This window comes from Perca fluviatilis, chromosome 2, assembly GCF_010015445.1.
Source record: "Perca fluviatilis chromosome 2, GENO_Pfluv_1.0, whole genome shotgun sequence".
Classification (NCBI taxonomy): domain Eukaryota; kingdom Metazoa; phylum Chordata; class Actinopteri; order Perciformes; family Percidae; genus Perca; species Perca fluviatilis.
Genome location: NC_053113.1, coordinates 3,307,919 through 3,329,179, shown reverse-complemented (window position 1 = coordinate 3,329,179; position 21,261 = coordinate 3,307,919). Strand labels below are relative to the sequence as shown.

The 21,261-nt window shown below is 50.7% G+C and overlaps 1 non-coding gene across 1 annotated transcript; it reads right to left on the bottom strand.

The window, feature by feature from the left end:
- Positions 1–20,707: 20,707 nt before the first annotated feature.
- LOC120554582 lies at positions 20,708–20,898 on the bottom strand. The gene has a single exon (XR_005638523.1). It is a non-coding gene; the product is annotated as a U2 spliceosomal RNA (small nuclear RNA).
- Between the last annotated feature and the right edge of the window lie 363 nt (positions 20,899–21,261).

Sequence of the window (21,261 nt, the reverse complement as noted above, 5' to 3'; positions counted from 1 at the left end):
CGCCGTTGCCAAGCAGCCACCTGAACGTCTGACCCCTGCACCTGCCGATGATTGGGGGGGTCGCCCGCTTCTCTGCAACCCTATCCTCTGTCAGAGCGCACCCAGTTCGGGGCAGTGGCAGGGACCCCTTTGGCGGGTGAATGCCAATGCTCCTCAGAAGGCCACCGCAGTGGGTCTTTAGTGCAGAGATTCATGTCTTTAACAGCTTGGGGCAACAGCGCAGATCAAAATGTGGTAACGCTGTCACCGAATTTTCCTGCGGTGTCAGCCATGCTAATCTTCTCGTATCGTTCCAATTTTGTCATATGTGCTGCCTGAGCAAGCACATTAGACCCTCAGGTGCTGCCTACAATTTAAACCCCTTGTTGTCATACTGACACCTTCACAGCGGTGCAGGCTGGAGGTCCAAATTCTGTAGAAGTAAGTACTCTCCAATGTCACAATAGCAAGGGGTGAGGTCTTTCCCCCAAGACATAAATGTCTTCTTGCAATTTGTTTAAACTGCAAGCTAATTCTGTGTCCATGTTTTATTTAAAAAGGAAAATCCAAAAATTCCCTGACAGTGGCAAGGGCAAGGGGTGGTGCCCACTTTGCCCTTCAGGACAGAGGCTGGACTTGGGCCCCAGTTGCCGTTGGGCTCTGATGGCCAGTAGGGGTGCCACAGCAGATGCTCCAGTGGGCCAGAGTTTGACTTGTGTCTTATGTTTGGGTAAATGCATAGTTCTGAATTAGGCTCAGCCAACGACTGCCTGGGCCAGATTCTTTAGGAAGGGCTTTTTTAGTATGTCTGACTGATTGTTGTTGTAGCCAGAAAGAACTCAGGAAGCTTCGAGCCGGTTGGAAGACCAATTGAGCGCGCCATCACTCGCCAAGGGCACCGGTTACACTTTCTCTTATTTCCATCGTCTGTCTCTCCTCTGAGCTAGCACTATGGGGAGGTGTACGCTAGAAACTTTGTCTGGCTCTCTGGCTATAAGGGGTTGTATTCTTGCTGCATGCGGTCAGATCATGCGTCATATGTGTGCCCCTGGGGCTTTGAACTTACACTAGTCGAAGAGCCAGACAGCTCGGTGCTGACCCTGGCGACCGCGTTAAAGGCGAGGTGCTTGCTATACAGGGAGGAAAAACTGTCTGCCTCTAACGAAGTCGTCGAGAACTTTTATAGCAAGACAGCTTTTGGACATGATGAGCAGATGCAATTCGCCTCATGACCAGTACAACTAGCTCCGGTATTCTGGTGCAGCCTCACTTGACAGTCATGGTCCTGCAACTGGCACATCTTGCTCTAGTTCCCCTGTCTTACGCATCCACCTCTATTATTGGCTGCTTACGTTTCTATGCGGAGGCCGCCGAGGCGTAACCTGGATCGTATTCTGATGAAAGTATTACGTTGGCAGGTATTAAAGGAAAGATGCAAGCGGCTACATGGCATAAAGGAAATATCCATCTCACAGCAAGCCCGAAACCGACTCAAAGACAAGGTGAATTCACTACACTGGCCGAACCGTCTGGAGCAAGGTATTACTGTGATCCTATGCATACTGGTCTTATTGAACATCGGCCTCTGGTTTGCTAGACTGTGTTTCCATGCCAGCTCCTTAGTTGAGTGACAAGTGTGAAAACGCGCTCGACACATTTGGGCTGCGATGGATGATCTCGAAGATAACTGGTGGTTGAACCTTCTCAACGTGAAGGCAGATAAACAAAAACATCAAGGCCTGTGCAGACATCGACCTGACTGGTGGCTCGAAATGGGAGACGCTCATCGCCCAAAGATCATCAGCAAACAGGATTTTGATAAATGGTGGATGACTTTAGGGCAAGACGAGAAAAGTGTGACTGGCAAGGCACGGATAATAACCCAAACGTGAACAGCCAAAGCGTGGAACGCTCAAGCGATCAGCCAAAGCGTAAGCGTACCAAGAAACACTGAGACCAAGGCAGCACCGTTCCACATCCATTACAAAGTAAAGATGTTTGCTGTCAAGTCCGCCACCGCCAGTGACAAAGACCACATCAAATTGACCAAAAACACTACCAGGATCCCCTTTGACCACCCGGAGCATGTCTTACAGTCACTACATTGAGCCTGATGTATGTGTGTGAGTGTATATGTGTGAAATGCTTGTGTAGCCATATCATTGTTACAGAAATAAAAAATGTACAAAGACACATGATGAATTTATATATCCTTTTATTTTATGACAAAGCACACATGTTGTACACAAACCAACGCAGATCCCCGATCAAACTGTTCACAAAAGCCATCTGTTCATATTGAGCTGAGCCATGAATCTGTCCCCGGTCTTGATTGTGCTGTTATTATAACCTTCGCAGGCTCGTACCACCTGTCCTGCCGCGAAGCCTTGCACACTTTCGACAATACTCATTGCATGTCCGACCACGGTCCTTAAAAACGTTTTGACACTCTCTTCCTCCACTATGGTGCCAATGGCCATTAGGTTGAAGTCCTCGTTCACAGCACGAGCAGCCTCGTGTCTTACATTATCACTGACGTTGTGATAACCGGCACCGTTGGCCACGAGCGTCATCATTGACAGTATACTTTGGGGTGTGTAAGGTGAAATCAGGTTAAACACGTCAAAGTCGTCCTCGTGCTTGATAGACTGTATCACCTCTTCAACGGGGTCGCCACCATACGCACAATTCACTTTTCTAGTAGCCAGTAGTCCTCCCCAGATGCCATTGTTCACAGACATGTTGTAACCTTTGTCGCCGATCACCTCGAGTTGAGCATTTACATCGCGTTGGTTGGGGAGCTGCACTGTGAAACGATCTCCCTGCATCAAAGAGTCCGCGTCCGTGTTGATCAACTCCACTTCGCAGGTCGCGGGGTGTTCAGGAAAGGTCTATGGGCAATAGTGCTGCTCCTGTCGAGACCGCAACCTCTTTCAGGTTCCCGATCAGGTCCGTGCTCAGCCGCGTGTAGAGTTGGGCACGTATACATCCGCATCTTTGACAAAGTGGAAAAGGCCAGCGGGGAGGTAGTTCTTGCCCGACTCGTATTTGTAGCACCCGTAAAGGCACGTCCACAGTCCTGGTCCGGACGTTCGGTCAGAGTATGGGTGTATGCGTTCGATTTGGTATAGTCTCGTGGGACGGCATAGCTGATGCTCAATGCAGCAGTTGAAGTTTGCTTAATTGTCTCGCACGACGCGCTAGTATGGCAAATTCTTGGTCAGCTGCAAAACAGGAACCTCTCTGCTCCATGTGGCTCTTGACAGATTGGAGAGTGTGGTATGTTGGACTGCGTGAGGACGCAGCATCGCTGCTGTCACCAGTTCCAGGAGGATGGGAGCTTCCTCGCTGTTGAGCCTGAGCAACCTCAGTGTGAGCATGTTAAGATTTGCCTCCGAGAGCACACCGAACGTCCTCAGCAAACCAAGGGCACCACCTTAGCATGATGTACGAATTGAGATCGTCTTGTGCACTGGCCTGGGGTGGCCATGATTGAGATCTGGCTCGCTAGACCTTTGGCTGCCGATCATCAGCTGCACCGGTTGGGCTTATTCCTTGTACTCCTTGGCGAGTTCTGTTTGGGACCTGGACCGAGGTGAGACATAGCAACTCCTCGGCGTCAGTTTGTGCCCGCGTAGCGACCCAGCTCATCTCCTGCGTCTTTACGTCTGAGTGTTTTTGTTCTGGTGTTCACTGGGGCAGATCGCGCGGCAATGACTCCGGGGTGTTGGTGTGTATACTAGGTGCGTCGTGACGAATAGCCCATCTCCACCCTCTTGCGATAAGCCACCAGTCTGTCGTGCGTTAAAAGGCCCGCAGCGCCTACATTCTCGGCAAAGTTACAGTTTGTCATTTTGGAGATTGCCTCTTTTAACTACCCTAGTCAGCAAGCGTACACTGGGGGCTTTATGCGGTGACATGGCGAAATACCTGGGCGGGTGGTAGAGCGCAGCGTGCCGCGGTTGCAACCTTGACAATCGTAGGTGTTCATTGCCAAGAGGCAGGCCAGCGGGTGCGTGGTTACTGTCCAGTTCATGCACTGCCATTCTGGAAAGGAGCAACCTTGTACAGGGTCCGGTCACGATCCCCCTCCACGTAGAACTTCGTTACACGACTCTCTCTGCGGCAGGCGAATGTTTTTCCACCACACCTTCCGAAGTCGAGGCATGGACTTGGGCTGCTTCTGTGTTGCCGGTTTGGCCACCCAACAAGCCGGCATAGGAAGTCAATGCTTTCTTGTTCGCAACCTGTATACCGTTCAAGTCCATGTGCCAGATCATGTGCACCTTGCAACCTACCCAGAGCTTGTCCACCTTCAGATAATCCCTCTCCGTGGAAGCGGATCCCTTCAGCGGTATTTGGGCACTGAAAACAGCTTGGGTAAGCGTCTGAGCGGCCTGCTTCAGCACCTCATACCAGGCTCGGTCCTTTGGTTGAGGACGCGGCTCCGAGCCACGTCAGAAACTTTTCCCGGCCTTTGAGCTCACTGTGTTCAGGTAGGCCGTGGTGTATCTGCTTTGCTGCTCGTCCTGGTGAAAGATCCCCCAGCTTCTCAGGTTTGTACCCTGGGTCCATCACGTCCGCTCACTTACTGACACCTGCCGCCGAAAATGCGCCCGAGACTCTTCCGTGACCGTGTTGAACTGAAGGTACGTCACAGCCTCCAGCGTAACACGGGTCCTTGAACTGTCGCCTGTTGACCAAAGCGGAGTTGAGAGAGAAGCCCTCGACGCGTGGGTGGCCCAGATGCGGCGTGGTCGAACCCGCGCGGCGCAATTGTGAAACGCTGCCCGCGAAGGCGATTAAGCGGACCCTTGCGGGTCCATAGAAGAGCCAGGCAGCCCAACATCCTCTCCAGCAGCTCCACGTTCATCAGACCTGTACTTCGTCCACGATCAGCACGTTCACCCCAAGGAATGGCAGCGTGTCCTCCAAGTTCTCAGACACTCTCAGCTGCGCAAACATTTTACTGCACACGGCACATGACTCTGGCCTCAGGTGTCTACACGAGTGTCCGAGGATCGCATCGTTCCGCTTCCGTGGCAATTCGGACCGGTACAGTGTATTGAAACGATACACCACTCTCCCGTGAACCTTGTGGTACTTCTGCATAAAGTCTTTGCGAAGAGCTTGTCGTCCAAGAGTTCCTGTTTAAATCCCATCATCTTGTGGAACGTGTAGACTTCGGTCCAAGGACCGGATTCTATCAGGCCTGCTGCCTTATTGGTCATGGCGCACACAGCCCGCTGATATTCAAGCTCCTGAGCTTCTTCACGAGCAGTGATATGGCATACGACTTGCCACAGCCCGGCGTCTCCGGCTCAGCAATGCCACCTTCATACTCTCGCCTCTGGACATATGCAGCTTTACCATGTTTCTCACCCATTGTTTCCGGCAGTACCTAGACGCGCACGGAGTGCTTTTGTTCTCGGGTCCTCATCCTCTTCGACCACGTCGTCTCTTGCTTTCGCAGAGCCCTCACCGACGCGCATCTCCGGGGGCCCTCGCGTGCACATTCATTTCTGTGTGGTTGTCTATGTGTATCTGTGTAACTATGTATACACACTCTGTCTACTCTCCTCAATGCCCTCGTCTTTGACAGCACTACAGAGTGGCTGAATCGCTTGGCCAAGGGGAATCAAACAGCACCCGCTCTACAAGTGGCCCTGGCGCGTCGGGTGACGCGGATCCTTTAAGGGGAAAATGCTCCTGGGTGTTAGTCCGAGTAGATGACCTCGCCTCTTTACCCTGACCCTGCAGACATCTACGTTTCATGAACGCAGACAGGGACTGTTCTAACCCAAAGGGGTCTTCACGTGAGACTCTGTGCACCTCTGTGCTTATCTACACAGCCAATGTGAGGGGCGCCCGATGCTTTCTTCAGTACGGGCGCAAGACTGTGTTCCTGACAGTGTGAGAACCTCCTTGAGATTCACTCCGATCAGCACTCAAGCCAGCCGTGAGAGGCATGTACACGACTCCTTGCGCCTTCCGCACCCTCTGAGCCCTCTCGTGTACGCGTACAAATGCATCGTAGGCCCTTGACACCGTGTCTCTGAACAGTGTCACATACGAGGTGTGCATACTCTTGCTCGTGCACAAAGCCGTGGTCGTCACACCCCCCTTCCCCGTGCTGTTTAGAACATTCAGGAGCCCAGCTATCACTTCGATCAGCGGAGCGTGTGCCCCGTACTCGAACAACATCCAAGCAAAGTCCTCCGTGTCTACCCTGTCTGTACACTTGTATTTTTTGCCATTCACGTATGCTCTACATAGACCAAAGTGCCTCCCGTACCACTCAGGGTCCCGTTGAGCTAGCATGATGTTTATATTCTCTAAGAGCAGGCTGAACCCCGTGGCCGGTTTGTCACCTACCCTCATTTCAAACAGCTTCTGTAACACCCCGACGGGAGTGACAGACTGACCGGGTTGGAACATGCGATCTTCAGGGAGTGACACGGCTAGGTAATGTCTCCCTACCCAGTCTAAGTGTGGGTGCGAGTCTTTGGTCTTGTGCGTTCCATCGAGTGAGTCGTGATTCTCCACAGCCTTGGTCTGACACTCGGACAGTTTGACCCTCAGGCATTCTCTCTCTTCACAGGCCTCGTGGAAAGCCACTCTCGTGTCCTCAAGTTCCTTTTTGCACAGCTCAAGCTCATATAGCGTGTGCCTTAGAGCATCACTGTTGTTGTCAACAGCCTCAGCTGAGGCGTCTGCAGTGTCTCCCCTGCCTCCTTGTCGTGCAACATATTGTTCTTTGTCTCTCGTCAAGCATGCTGAACACGAGGCTGTCCTGTCATGACTTGCCTCGACCCTGTGTTCTCGCTCGGCATTCAGTGTGCTATTGAGTTCCACGATTTGACGTTTCAGGGTTGCTATCACTTTCATGTGAGATGGGTCGTCACACTGCCCAGATGACTCTTCCCGAGTTCTCTTTCTACACAGAGATGAAGCACTGCTGCGTGTGCAAGGCATGATCCCAAAAACACTTCCCAGTGGCTTACTGACAATACCGGGTTACCACAAGACACTAAACAATATAACAAAACACACACACACGCAGTTTGTTTCAATTGAAAAAGCCTTTATTCAGGTTCATAAACATCAAAGGGTTTGGTATCATTGGCATTGATCATGAAACATTGAACACAACAATGTCTACAGTTAGTTGGCAACACCTTTGAGCAAGTAGTGCAGTTTAGATTTCTTCCTGAGCAATTTAGGTAGTTTGATGCATATATCGTACTTGTGGTCACTTCGCAGAGGCTGACCGAGTTGATCCACAGGGATCCATGTGTTGGGGTTGGTTGATTTGAGATGAGTGTAGCGACCCTCCAGTGCTTGTGAGCTGAATCGACCGTCATCCTTCAATGACTCCCTTATGGTCTTCCTGGGGTCCACCACCACTAATAAACGCGTAGGGATCAGGTCTGTCCGTCGAACATTGAGTATATGAACACCTTCAGTTCCTTCACCTACGCATACCCGTACACTGAAGACTTCGTTGGGAGCCCTTATGTGTCTCAGAGGGTACTTTGGTTGGGGAGTAGATGTATGTTTCAGAAATACGCTGTCCTTGTCCCCCATAAGGATACAAGGGAAGTTGCCAGGTACCCACACTTGATCAGGATCTCTCAAAACCAGCATATTACGCACAGCCCCCCTGTACACTGTGGGATAAAAAGGACACTTGTCCAGAGCAGTCTCGATGGTGTCCACGTCCGTGCAACAGCACTGTACCCGGTACGGTGTAGTCACCCCGGTATTTCGTACCCAAATGAGTGATGCGTCTGGTTAGGGGCGGACGAAACACAGCTGCATGGACATCAGCTGCGTCGTTAATAGTGAGACCCGCGAGCATGAGCAGAGAGGCAGTTGAGATTTTTCCCGATTCCGTCTAGGTAGTTTGAGGTGTACATGATACTCCTCATCACTTTGCAGAAGCCTGGCGCGAGTTGATCCAAAGGGATCAAGGTCTTGATTGATTCGAGCTGAGTGTAGCGACCCTCGAGTACATGTGAGCTGAACCGAGCGTCATCCTTTAATGACTCCCTTATGGTCTTCCTGGGGTCCACCACCACCAATAACCTTGTGGGGCTCCACTTTGACCGTCTAACAATGAGTATGTGAGCACCTTTAGATCCTCGACATGCAGCGTATCAATTTTCACGAGCATCGTTTAGGCGCCTATAGGTGTCTCACAGGGTACCGTGGTTGGGGGAGTGTACGCACGTCTCACAATTATGCTATCCATGTCATACATGAGGTTACAAGGGGAAGTTGTCAGGCACCCACGCTTCATCGGTATATCTTAATATTTGCATAGTGCGCTCAGTCCTGTACACTGTGGTGAAAAAAGGGCACTTGTCCAAAGCAGTCTTGATGGTGTCCAGGTCCGTGCAGCAGCACTGTACCAGGTACGGTGTTGTCACCCCCGGTATTTCGTACCTGAATGAGTGATGCGTCTGGTTAGGAGAGGAGACAAGAGACGCAGCTGCATTTACCTCACCGGTGCATGTTGGAGACTGCGAGCGTGGGCTTGAGTAGGACCCGATGCGTGAAAAGGCAGACATTGTCACGATGAGTCCTTTCAGCTACAGTACAAGCTGTAAAGGTTTGTACCATTTTATACCCGTTCACTTAACTCCGCCCGGTGCATAATACACATTGAGCATGCATCCGAGCAAAGGCCAAAGTTGACAATAGAGACAAAAACACACTTTGCTACAAATTTGAACAAGTCTTTATTCAGGTTCAAAAACATGAAATGGTTTTGTATCGTTAGCATTGATCATGAAACACTGAACACAGCAATGTCTACAGTTAGTTGAGAACACATTTGAGAAAGGAGCGCAGTGTAGATGTCCTCCAAACACATCCAGGTAGCTTGAGGCGTATAGCATACTTGGCATCACGTTCCAGAGCCTGACCGAGTTGATCCACAGGAATCAACGTGTTGCCTTTTCTGAGCAGAGTGCTGCGACCCTCTAGTACTTGTGAGCTGAACCGACCGTCATCCTTCAATGACTCCCTTATGGTCTTCGTGGGGTCCATCACCACTAATAAACATCCAGGCGTCACACATGTCAGTCGTATCTGCACAACAAAAACTTGGTTGGGAGCCCTTATGTGTCTCACGGGGTACTCTGGTTGGGGGGTAGCCGCACGTTTCAGAATGATGATATCACTGTCGTGCATAAGGTTACAAGGGAAGTTGTCAGGCACCCACACTCGATCAGCATGTCTCCACATTAGCATAGCACGCACATTCCGCCCGATTATAACGTTGTAAAGAAAGGGCACTTGTTCAGAGCAGTCTCAATGGTGTCCAGGTCCATGTAGCTGCACCGCACCACGTACGTTTCAGTCATGCCTCGTACTTCGTACCCGAATGAGTGATGCGTCTGGCTAGGAGAGGAGACAAAAGGCACAGTTGCATGTACATAAGCGGTGTGTGGTGGAGACTGTGAGCGTGAGCTTGAGCTGGACCCAATGAGTCGAAAGGCAGACATTGTCACGATGAGTCCCTTTAGCTACAGTACAAGCTGCCAACGTGTGTATGTGTACCGTTTTATACCAGGTCACTTGGTTAAGTGACCACGCCCTAATGGCCACGATACACATTGAACACAGACAAATGCCAAGGCGTCCGACCGAGGCTGGGCTGGTATCGGTAGCATTGATCATGAAACACTGAACTTGACAATGGCTACAGTTAGTTGGGAACACCTTTGAACAAGGAGCGCAGTTTAGATTTCCTCAAAAAACATCCAGGTGGTTTGATGTGTATTTTGTACCACAGAGCATCACGTTGCAGAGCCTGACCGAGTTGATCCACAGGGATCAAGGTGGTGTTATTCTTGTAGGATGCTTTGAGATGAGGGTATTGACCCTCAAGTACTTGTGAGCTGAACCGCCCGTCATCCTTCAACGACTCCCTTATGGTCTTCCAAGGGTCGACCACCAGTAATAAGAAACCAGGGGTCCGGGCTGTCCGTTTAACATTGAGTAGATGACGACCTTTATATCCTGGACCTACGTATATCTTTACGATGAAGACATCGTTGGGAGCTCTAACTTGTCTCACAGGGTACTCTGGCTGGGGAGTAGATGTACATACCAGAGTTATGTCACCCCAGGCATCACACATAAGGTTACAAGGGAAGTTGTCAGGCAGCCACTCGGTATTGCAACCCATCGTAATCCGCATGGGACACACACTCCACCCGTACACTTTGGAAAAGAAAGGACACTTGTCCAGAGCAGTCTTGATGGTGTCCGAGTCCGTGTAGCAGCACCGTACACTGTACGGTGTAGTCACATCTTGTATGTTGTACGTGAATGAGCCAGGTAGGCTTGACGGGGACTGTGAAAAGACAGACATTGTCACGATGAGTACCTTTAGCTACAGTACAAGCTGCAAAGGCGTGTATGTGTACCGGTTGTATACCTGTTCACTTAACTCCAACCTGTCCACGATACACATTGAGCAAGCATCCACACAAAGGCCAAGGCATCCGACCGGAGGCTGCGTATCCGAGCACACAACTAGACTAGATATAGTGATAGCTCACCCTTGGTTAGATGGATGCTACCCATACAGCGTTATCCAGCTCTCACTCATCAGATGACAAAGGAAGGGAAAGGGGTCACTACACTTTGTAAAAAACAAACCCACGGTCTCTTTCCATTCCAAATCATGAACAAAGCAGTGCCTTTCGCGGAATTCTTCCCTAATATCTACCCCGACCGCAGAGCTGTCAACCTTGAGCTTGAGCCTAATCTGGTTGGCGTGATGATCAAATCCGTAATGTTTCACAGGCAGGAAGAGGCACTCTTGTGTAGAGGACTGGTGTTACAAGCACCACGAAAAGTCAAAATCTATACCACGGTACACTTCAAAGTCACCGGTATAGCTCCTGTTGTGGGATATGACCTAGACCTGATGTACGATCAGGATGGCGAGGAAGAGAACTGGGACACGGTGCATAAATCTTGGGCTAAACACTTTGTTGCTGAGCCAGTGCACATCCACGTTCACCATGATGACATTAAGCGGAAAGTAAATGCTCAGGTCTTCCCGCTCACCTCTGTAAGGTTGGCCAAAAGGTATGTGGAAACCGTGAAGGGAGCGCTGACCTTCGGAGACTTCTGCCCAGACAGGGGCTACTACCTCGCTCGAGACGGTAACACGCCGGCACTGTGCTCCGATGTTATGTTTGGCAGGGTGTATTTCATACCCACAAACAAGCTGAACCAGGAGCTCTCAGTGTCAGATCTCATCTACGATCATGACACCTCCGAGGCTGAGGCTAAGCTCTTTGACAGTACACACGCGCCTTATTTCTACAAGGCGGCGTGTCTGGATATCGAGACTGTGTTTGATCCGTCGTATCGAGATGTGTCCCTGCGATGCAAGACTTTCGCCCACAGGGCCCCCTACTGTACAGAGCAAATGATCAACGACATGACAGAGTACAGGAATAAGCTGGTTTGTGCGCTAAACACGGCCAGGAAACAGTTGCCCACACAGAATAAACACGTCTCCATCCCCACTCTGGCGCCTGACATGCCAGGTCAGCAGCACGAGATAACTTGCATTTCTCTCGTGATCCTCAGGTCCCATGTACCCAAGACCTCACGTGAGCACCACAGGAAGGTGCTGATAGTGCTCTACAACAAATGCAAGGTGACACGCGACCCAGAGGCAGACCACGAACTGGCCACTGGCGCGGGCATAAGCGATGTCAAAAGGATTTCAGTCTGCCCGTGCTCTGGGGAACTCGCGCTCCTTGAGAGATTGATCGATGTGCTGGACAAGTGTGGCATTGAACTACTCTACGTGTACAACGCTGAGTTTGATGTCAGGGTGATTGAGCAGCGTGTGCATTTCTACGCAGAATCAAACTACGCAAAGTCCCGCGACATAGCCACCCAGAAACGAGCCAAAACGCTACTGGAAAACTGGTACGGGCTCTTTGTGACCAGGGCACTGACCGTGGACACGGTAGCACCTTTCTTCCAGTTTGAAAATGTACGTTATCTGGACATGTACAAGGAGATGCTCAAGAGCTTAGGTTCAGAGTTGCTAAATGGCACCGTGACAGAGTACAAGCTCCACAATGCATACGTGCACATCGGAAGGTTCAACAAAGAGAAGGCGAAGCTGGGCCACTTCAAGATGAACAGCTGCGGTATGAACATTGTAGATTTGTACCGGATGGCGGGTACCAGAGACATCAAGTTTGCATGCACCAGCATGAAGTTAAACGACGTGGCCCCCTTTGTCATTGCCAAGGCCAGGAGGCTACATGGAAAGCCCCCGAAGGACACGAGAAAGCTTTACAAGCTGGCAGATGTCACTTACTCTAGAATGGACGAGATGATCAACAGCGGGGGGAAGAGTCTCTTTGCCGTGCTCATCTACAACTTAGTGGACTCGCAGTTGTGCGCCAGGCTGGCCAAGGTCCTCAAGCCCGTGTCGGCACTGTTCCTCCGATGTAAGACCACTCTCAACATAGATGTTGTGGTGCACGGAAGAGGGGATCTATTTGGTGGCTTCGTGCAGAGCATTCACTCTGTCCAGATCCCTCAGCTCAAGATTACACTCGACACTCTCAGAGTCAAAGCGGGACCCGTAGGTGCGCAACTAGAAAGCCGCACGCGATGGAATCCCGAGTTCCAGGACGACGACGGCGTCAAGTGGAAGGGGGGAGCTGTGTGCGACCCTCTCACGGGCCTACACTACTCGGGACCTGGGATGGGCCTGGAGCTCGCGTTCGACTTTGCCAGCATGTACCCGTCCATAATGTGCGCTCTCAACATCTCGCCCGAGACCACAATTCCCTGGCCGCCCGTAGACTTCCCCCACGATCTATCGGGTTGGGTGTGTTACAACTGGGAGGCCGAAGGCTTCGAGTATGCCTCGCTCATTCTCAAGTACGACCAGGCCCAAGGTTGCTTGGTCCGCGCGCCGGCCATATTCTCTTCCTCGGTCGAGTACTATCTCAACCAGCGAGCCGAGTTCAAGAGGAAGCTCAAGGACCCCGAGATCAGCGAGGCCGAGCGAGTCTACTGCAAGACGCTTGAGGGAGAGTGCAAAGTCCTGGCCAACTCCTTTTACGGAACGGCTCCGCATCCCTGTGGGCCGCTCATATCCGGCCACGGTAGGCAACAGATTTCCGTGGTAAACAGCTGCGTGTCTACCTTTTACAAGCACCGTTGCCCTGTTGTCTACGGAGACACTGACAGTGTTATGGTCTCAGTTGGACACGGACCAGGGGACCAGGCTGAGAGCCAAGTGGCCGACGTTGACATCGCAGGCGATGGAGACGCACTCGCTCGGAAGCCCGAGAATGAACTCCTCGAGACCTTCGCCGGCAAGGCCCGTATGGCTCTGGGTGACAAGTTTAGGCGGGCTGGCGAGCAGGTGCCTGCCTTTCTGGACTACGTGCACACCGCATTGGTGGAGGACACTCGGGAGATGTTATCTTGTACCTCGAGCAGGAACCCCTCGTGGATGATCTTGGCCGGTGGTTAGAGCTACATCGAGCTAGCTCATTTCTCACCGAGTGGAGAGTCAAAGACGTTGTAACGCTGCAGCTGGACTCGGGTTTCTCTGCCGTCTCTACGACACTCATCCCTGTGCGGGCAAACGAGTCTGGATCGCTCGGGGGGCTAACAGTGAGAATGCTGTACAAAGACGGGTATTGCATGAACCACATGTTCTCGAGCAAACAAGGCATACTCCGAGACCTGCTGATGTGCAAAGCGGCTGAACTTATTGCATCGAAAATGGGAGCCGGGTTCTTTCCTTGGAGCAGTCTCATCAAATCGTCAAAGAACAAGCACTTTAGTCAAGTAACCCTGGACCGCCTAAAAGTGGCCAATTCCAGTGTTAAAACCTCGTACGTGGAAATTGTAAAGACCTGGCTAAAGCGCATCACGGGACTCTCTGTGAAGCCCGTCGAGGTCATCGAGTATCACAAGTGCAACCCATGTGAGGCCGCTTTCCACAGATACCCGTTGAACCTGCAGGCTAACACAGGGTGTATCACGGCCATGTTCGGAGGCTCGCTCATGTGCGAGGCCAAGTGTTCCAAATCCAGCAAGGTCTCTGACACAGAGCAGGGTTGCAGCAGTGAATCAGAGCACGGAGTCCTGGACGAGTGTCACGAACAAAGTCAGAACGATCCCTCGTCTCACACGGAACTCGTATCCCACCCGTACCAGCCGTTCAACAAATGTTACAGCAACTCCAGGGTGTTGATAGCTCACTGCGCAGACCGCACGTTGGTCAATCGTTCGGGCAAGCTTGTGGCTCACTGCATCATAGACTATTGCCTGCCCCGCTACATGTACAGTTCCGCGCTGGGGCCCGCTAGCCTGGATGACTGTAAAGAACACTTGCTCGTGTCGATCGACTCTGTCAGACAGAGGTTGAACAGGGCAACCGTGGCTTTCAACGCGCTGATGAACAACTGCCCCGAACACATGATACCCGTGCACGGAACTCGTGAGTTGGAGCACCTCAGGATAAACAGGGAGACCGTGACTCGTCTACTGGGTGACAAACTCGAGGCCTGTCTCAAGGTGATCACAGAGGACATGTCACTAAGGCCCGACGTCGTCTACAAGAACCTGAGTGCTCGGCTTGGGAAGAAACTTACCGAAGCCATATCTCAAGGCACAGTGTCTGTGCATGACGCGGACGACACGTCTCGTCTCCCCTGTTTGGAAGCCTCTATATCGCTCTCGCTGCCCACGGTCATACTCGCAGATGCGGGGATCGCCTCCTCCGCCTGTAGGCTTTCCTTAGCCAGAAGCGAGCTATGCGAGAGGCCTTTAGTTGATCTGGCCGGCATCCTGTACCAGACAGTAATCATGTTGCAGATACACACTCCCGATGCCTTCAGCTCACCGACCGCGATCTACCCCGAGTCTGTTCTCTGTATCATGCCCTATTCATGTGCGGACGTACACCTCATGCGAACGTGGATCGAGGCCTTCAGTGGGAAAAAGTGGCTCAAACCCACGCGAGTCGAGCTTGGCAAAAGGAAGCGGCCTGTCGACTACGACTACAGGGAGGTCACGTATCATTGCATAGGCTGCAAAAACTTCTACATGGACCTGTTTGCCAACAACGTTCCAGGTCACAAGCTTCTAGAATTGGTTTACGGGCAGGACAAGAGGCGAAAGATAGGACAGTGTGTCAGCGAAACACCGTGGCGCTCTTGATCTTCTCTCGCCACGACATGACCCCTTTCTTTAACGTGTATTGAGCTACAGATCCAAAAACGCTGTGTTAATCCAAAAACCCTAACCCCTAACTTGTGGCGATTATACGCTCCTCGCAACGTGAACCATACTCAGTCAAGATGTCTTTCAGTCAAAGTGAGTACGTTGTGTCCCACACCATGACCAATGCCAGTAAGCCCCATCAGCCTGTCATTTTAAAAGTGGACCTGTGTGGCCTCATATCCATCGGTGAGTGCAGCACTCTGTTTGTGGTTGACAAGATGAACCTTACGGCATACAAACAAGGCACCGTAGAAAAAATACCAGTGAAGTTCGCTATTGTGAACAACACCGACAATAGGATCCTGACCAATGAGCCGGGCAGGCTTTCCTCAAAGTGGAATGTCAACATTGACTGTGGATCCCGTATGAAGATAGCAGGCACCGACACTGAACCTTTCCATCGTGCCCTACCTGTGTACGATGAAGAAAACAGGCAGGCCCTCATCAACGTATTGGCCTTCATGATGTCAGAAAGCCTCTGGGCCTCGGACAAGGCGCAAGGCGCTTTCGACCTCCTCGTCGAGTCCACACGAGGAGAATATGAATTCACCTGCCAACGGTGTTTGCAGATCGGCATTGCCTGCGTCAAGAAAGAGCCCCCCAGTGAACTGCCGGCATTCTCTTTCCCGTCGTGTGTTGACGGCTATGTGTGCATACCTTCCCCACAAGCCTTGGCCGACAAAGATTACGACGCTCTCCGAAATCTCCTAACACTCTTGAGAGTCGCTTCCGTAGACAACCTTGACATTGTAACACGAATCAGTGAGGAGATATCCACCGACGCAGCCTTTGAAGAGCTTGAGTGTACATATGGCCATCAAACACACGGGTACAAGAGGACTGTAGAAATCCCATACACGGTGGTGAAATACATCAGCACCCTGTACCAGACCATGAGCGAATACGCAGACAACTTTGCCATAGTGGACCGTAATAGGCACTACATCAAAGTCTTGATCGAGAGCCCTTCGGAGAACATAGGTGAAGTCACCGGCTCTGTGTTCCTAACCAAAATCTACGGATCAACACTCCTCGCCATTTACAACAAACTCATCCATGGCCTGCACAATTCCGAGGTGTGTGAGGAACAACAACTCGACAGCGTGGTCAACATTACACAGTTGAGCCCCGACGTGTTGATCAGGAGAACACAGTTGACTTTTGTGTTGAATAATCATATGTCATTGAAGGATTGGTTTTGCTTCTACTATGGGTGTGCAAGCTGAATACATGTAAATAAAAAAACAATCGAAAGAAACAAATGGTCATTCACTGTCTTTACCGGCTGCAATGTGCATGCTGAGTACATGTAAATAAACAGAATACAAACGAATGGTCGTTCACTGTCTTTAATGGGTAAATGTGCAAGCCCAGTACATACATTGCAATGTGAATAAAGACAACATAAATAAATGACTCTGTGTACAATGAACGAATTTAAAATTATTGGCTCGACAAACGACACAACCTCTGTGTGCGCATATGACTGTGTTGCCACGTGTAATGTGTGAGTATTATACGATGCGTGGCTCAACTAACTACTCGTGCCACACTTGTAAAAATGTCAGAGGAAAGCGGTATAGAAACAGACCACGGTGGTCATAGCCAGGTGAGATCAGTATTCTCAGTTAATACACTTTGTCAGGTTAAACGCATCAATTTACGCTAACCACAACTTTACTCCACTCAACAGGGCGTCTACCATCACACTGGACCGCACGTAGGTATTTGATATAGATACATAGAGACTAAGGTCAAACATGGTTCTTATTCGTATGCGTGATATACCGTGCATATATTGCAGGAGAGCGATTACATGCTGTCCTCGGCCGAAGAGGCACCTGAAAACCCCGTGGTGCAAGTGCATCCACTGTTACCCCCAGAACTCCTCAACCGTGCACATGCCAATGCTGCATTGCCTCCTGTTCCCCCTGTGAATGATGAGAACGCCGACATGGTAATAATGTTCAAACTACGTGTTGACAGCTTATCCGTGTATGGCTTCATGGTAATTACATTTGTCTTTCTCTCAAGTACATGGCCGATGACGAGGACGAGGAGCTGGAAGATGGATAACAACCACAAACCATTAATTCTCAACAGTGTGTATTGTTTATGTTTGATAACTGCCTCCATGGCCAGTGACAGGTTCAGGGAATGATATACTCAGTTAATAAATTGCCATTTGCTTCCAGAAACATGTTTGCCTTTATTCACATATTGACATTGATCATTATAACACGAGTACTTTGAAAAGACATAGTATAACAGGGATATGACAGTGAATACACATGTCTACAGAATACTTGTCACAAATTCGGCAAAACTCTGCCAAGATTCTGCCCTTATACATCAATGAGTATAACAACACAAGTGCCTTTGAAATAACATTGTGGCAAAAAAAAACAGGGATATATCAGCGATTACACATGTCTGCAGATTGCTTGTCTCCCCTGGGTGAGCCCTTGTGGGACCATTGTGTGTTTGGATGTGGATTTAAAAACACCCCCCTTTGAAGGCAGGTTTCAACAGCACACATTCAGTTCATTAACCCTTGTATTGTCCTTCGTGTCACGGGAACTTGTTTAGTTTATTCACGTTTTGTATTAGCCTCGCGGCCTCGTCCTTCGGGTCCCGGGGACCCTGGCTTATTGTGATTCTATGCATTTGCTACTGGCCTCGCGGCCTCTGTCCTTCGGGTCCCCGGGACCCTCGCTTATTCTATGTTATTCCATGTCACACACTCGCCTCGTCCTTCGGGTCCCCCGGACCCTGGCCTACTATTTGAAAGTCAAAGACGAAGCTCAAACCGCCGCGCGACTCAAGAGGCTATTGCCTCACGCAGTCCACGCAGTAGGACCGTGTGCAGCTCCTGCAGATGTATCTCTGGCAGCCACCGCACACGGTGTGTGTCTTGCGGTCCTTTTTCTTTGCACAGAGCTGACACCTCTTTCGCTTGCTGGGCACTCTCGGTTCCGCTTCCTCATCGTCGTCGTCCTCCTCATCGTCTTCTTCCTCCTCGTCGTCGTCTCCTCGCTGGTCTTGTCGGGCTCGCTAAGAAATAAATAAAAAATTTAAAAACATCCGTGTGCGCATACGCACACACACACACACACATAAGCATTGTAAACTACGGGGGTAGCACGCCACAGGGTCGAGAGTCGGGCAACTCCCGTCCGTTTGGAGGGCTTTTGAGCAGCAGCGCCGGCTGGATAAACAGCAGCAGCAGCAGCAGCGGCCGGAGAAACCAAACTCTGGTCAGGTGGCCACACGCACACATTATGTAGCAGTACAGCGTCCGTGGGAGGGCTGCACTGCAAGCTATCCGACCACTCTATCCGACCACTCTGTGAAAGACAACCGCCGCTGCTGCTGCTGCTGCTGCTGCTGCTGCTGCTGCTGCTGTTTATCCAGCCCGGCCCCTCGGATGAGGCCCGCCGCCGATGTGCCGCGAGTTCCCAGACCCGGAAGCGACACTCACCTCGAAGGTAACCAGCTGCTCGTCCACAGTCACGTCCGGGGCCCGGGTTGTAGAGGCGAGGCAGACGCCGCACGCAGGTCCCCACACGTCCTTATGGCCGCCAGTTTGTCCGAGCGCACGATCGCCTCTCGTCTCGCGGTTGTCGAATCGCAGCAGTCGCGAGCGGCGTGGAATCGCTTCAGCGACATTGTAGGCGGAAAATGGCCCTGCCGCTCTCCTCGTGCCACAGGCTCTCCAGGGCCTCGTTTCGGGACCTGTACACTCCGGCGAGGAGCAGCAGCCCGAGGTAGCCGCGCAGCTCCGTCGCGTCCGTCATTTTCCAGTCGTTGCCGCATTTCCTGGGGCCCTCGAGGTTCGTGGCGGTCACCGCGATCTCATACTAATACACATGAACTGTTTACATCCTAGTCACAGTATAATACATTAACAATACATTAAACAGCAGGTGTCCTGTTTACACATTAAAACCATATTTACACTTGGAATTTCGACTCCAAACTGTAGTAACTACATCTACAGGATATAGAAAATAACCGTGTAGCTGATCGCAGTCTGATAAAAGATTTAACAATAATAAATACAGTAGTCTACACAGTAGTACTAATGCAAACACATTCATTTTCAATGGTAAGGATGCTAATGACATATAATATGTAAAATGTATACATTTAAAGATACGTAATTAAACTTTAAATTTCGACTGCACACATTAGTAGTACTATATCACAACGACTTAACACAATAGTCGGAATATTATTTTGAACACATTTCACCGACACCCGAGACCAGGATTGGCATTGACGTGCTTCACTTCGCTAGCTAACATGCTAATGGCGATTTATGTGTAAAACATCTAAAGTGTAATTAAACTTTAAATTTCGACTGCACACATTAGTAGTACTATATCACAACGACTTAACACAATAGTCGGAATATTATTTGGAACACATTTCACCGAGAACAGGACTGGTATTGACGGGCTTCACAACGCTCATTGACGGACGGACTTGACTTCGCTACGCTAACTACGTTAACTTCGTTACCTTTGGCTGACTATTTTGTAATATATAAAACTATATTTTTACGCTGTTGCGCCGTTTACAGACAATAACGTTGGTCTTACCTTGTAATAAATGTCCGTTGGAGTTGAAAAGAAATCTCCGGCAATGACAGTGAACGTCCTAAATGACGTTGAACGTTACCGTTGGGGGTGTGGAGGAGGGGGCGGGTTGTCCAATCACAGCACAGCAGCTAAGTGAAACAGGCCAATGGCTGCGGGTCAAGTAAACCCCATTCGACTGTTTCACATGTAGTTGAGCCAATGACAGTCACTGACATCGAGAGGCGGGATCTTCCATGTGAAACACAGGTAAGGAGAAGAAGCTTATCCCGGAGGCGAAAGGATGACACGCAAATTCGTGAAGCGTTACCACATTTTGATCTGCACGTGTTGCCCCAAGCTGTTAAAGACATGAATCTCTGCACTAAAGACCCACTGCGGTGGCCTTCTGAGGAGCATTGGCATTCACCCGCCAAAAGGGGGTCCCTGCCACTGCCCCGAACTGGTGCGCTCTGAGGCGAGGGATAGGGTTGCAGAGAAGCGAGGCGACCCCACCAATCATCGGCAGGTGCAGGGGTCAGACGTTCAGGTGGCTGCTCGGCAACGACGTGGGATACGTTTTGACCATCGTAGTATCCCACGAGGGAGAGAGAGACAAAGGGGGCAGTAGTAAGCAGAGTGCCCTCATGGTGCACAAGGACGCCCTCGTCTCCTACGCCAGGCTGTTCCCTCTGTCAAACCATTCAGTCAAAACGAGCGGTTCTTGTGACAACCCCCGGCCATGAAGTCTGCAAGCCACTGCGACGCATGTCGCGCTTGGTCCAGTATCAAGCACAACCACGGGGCAGCTCGGTGCGCATTGTTATTTGGTTTTACGCAAGACAGAAGAAAGGTGCACCGTTCCCGGCCGCGCTGCAATACCGGGTCAATGCGTGGAGCGAACGGAGCAAGCCCCTTTTTCTACTCCCATCGGCAAAAATCCATTTAATATGTTGTCCCCTGATAGAGGACATATCAGATATTAAACTGATAAGAACAGATACTACACTTGATCTTAGCCAAAAGGCCGAGAAGCGATGAGCACCGCCTATTTGCTGTCCGATGCAACCTCCCCGGACGGTTATCACTTGTCATGGTCCAGTACTTTTGATTGGGCATAACAATAGCTGCTACTTAGCACCCCCGCCCAAGCGCTCCATGGTGAAGCACCCAAGGCTGGTTAAAGAGAGCCACTGGTACTCGCCATGGGGAAAGGTCATATGGCTCAAAGCTTCCTGAGTTCTTTCTGGCTACAACAACAATCAGTCAGACATACTAAACAAGCCCTTCTAAAGAATCTGGCCCAGGCAGTCGTTGGCTGAGCCTAATTCAGAACTATGCATTTACCCAAACATAAGACACAAGTCAAACTCTGGCCCACTGGAGCATCTGCTGTGGCACC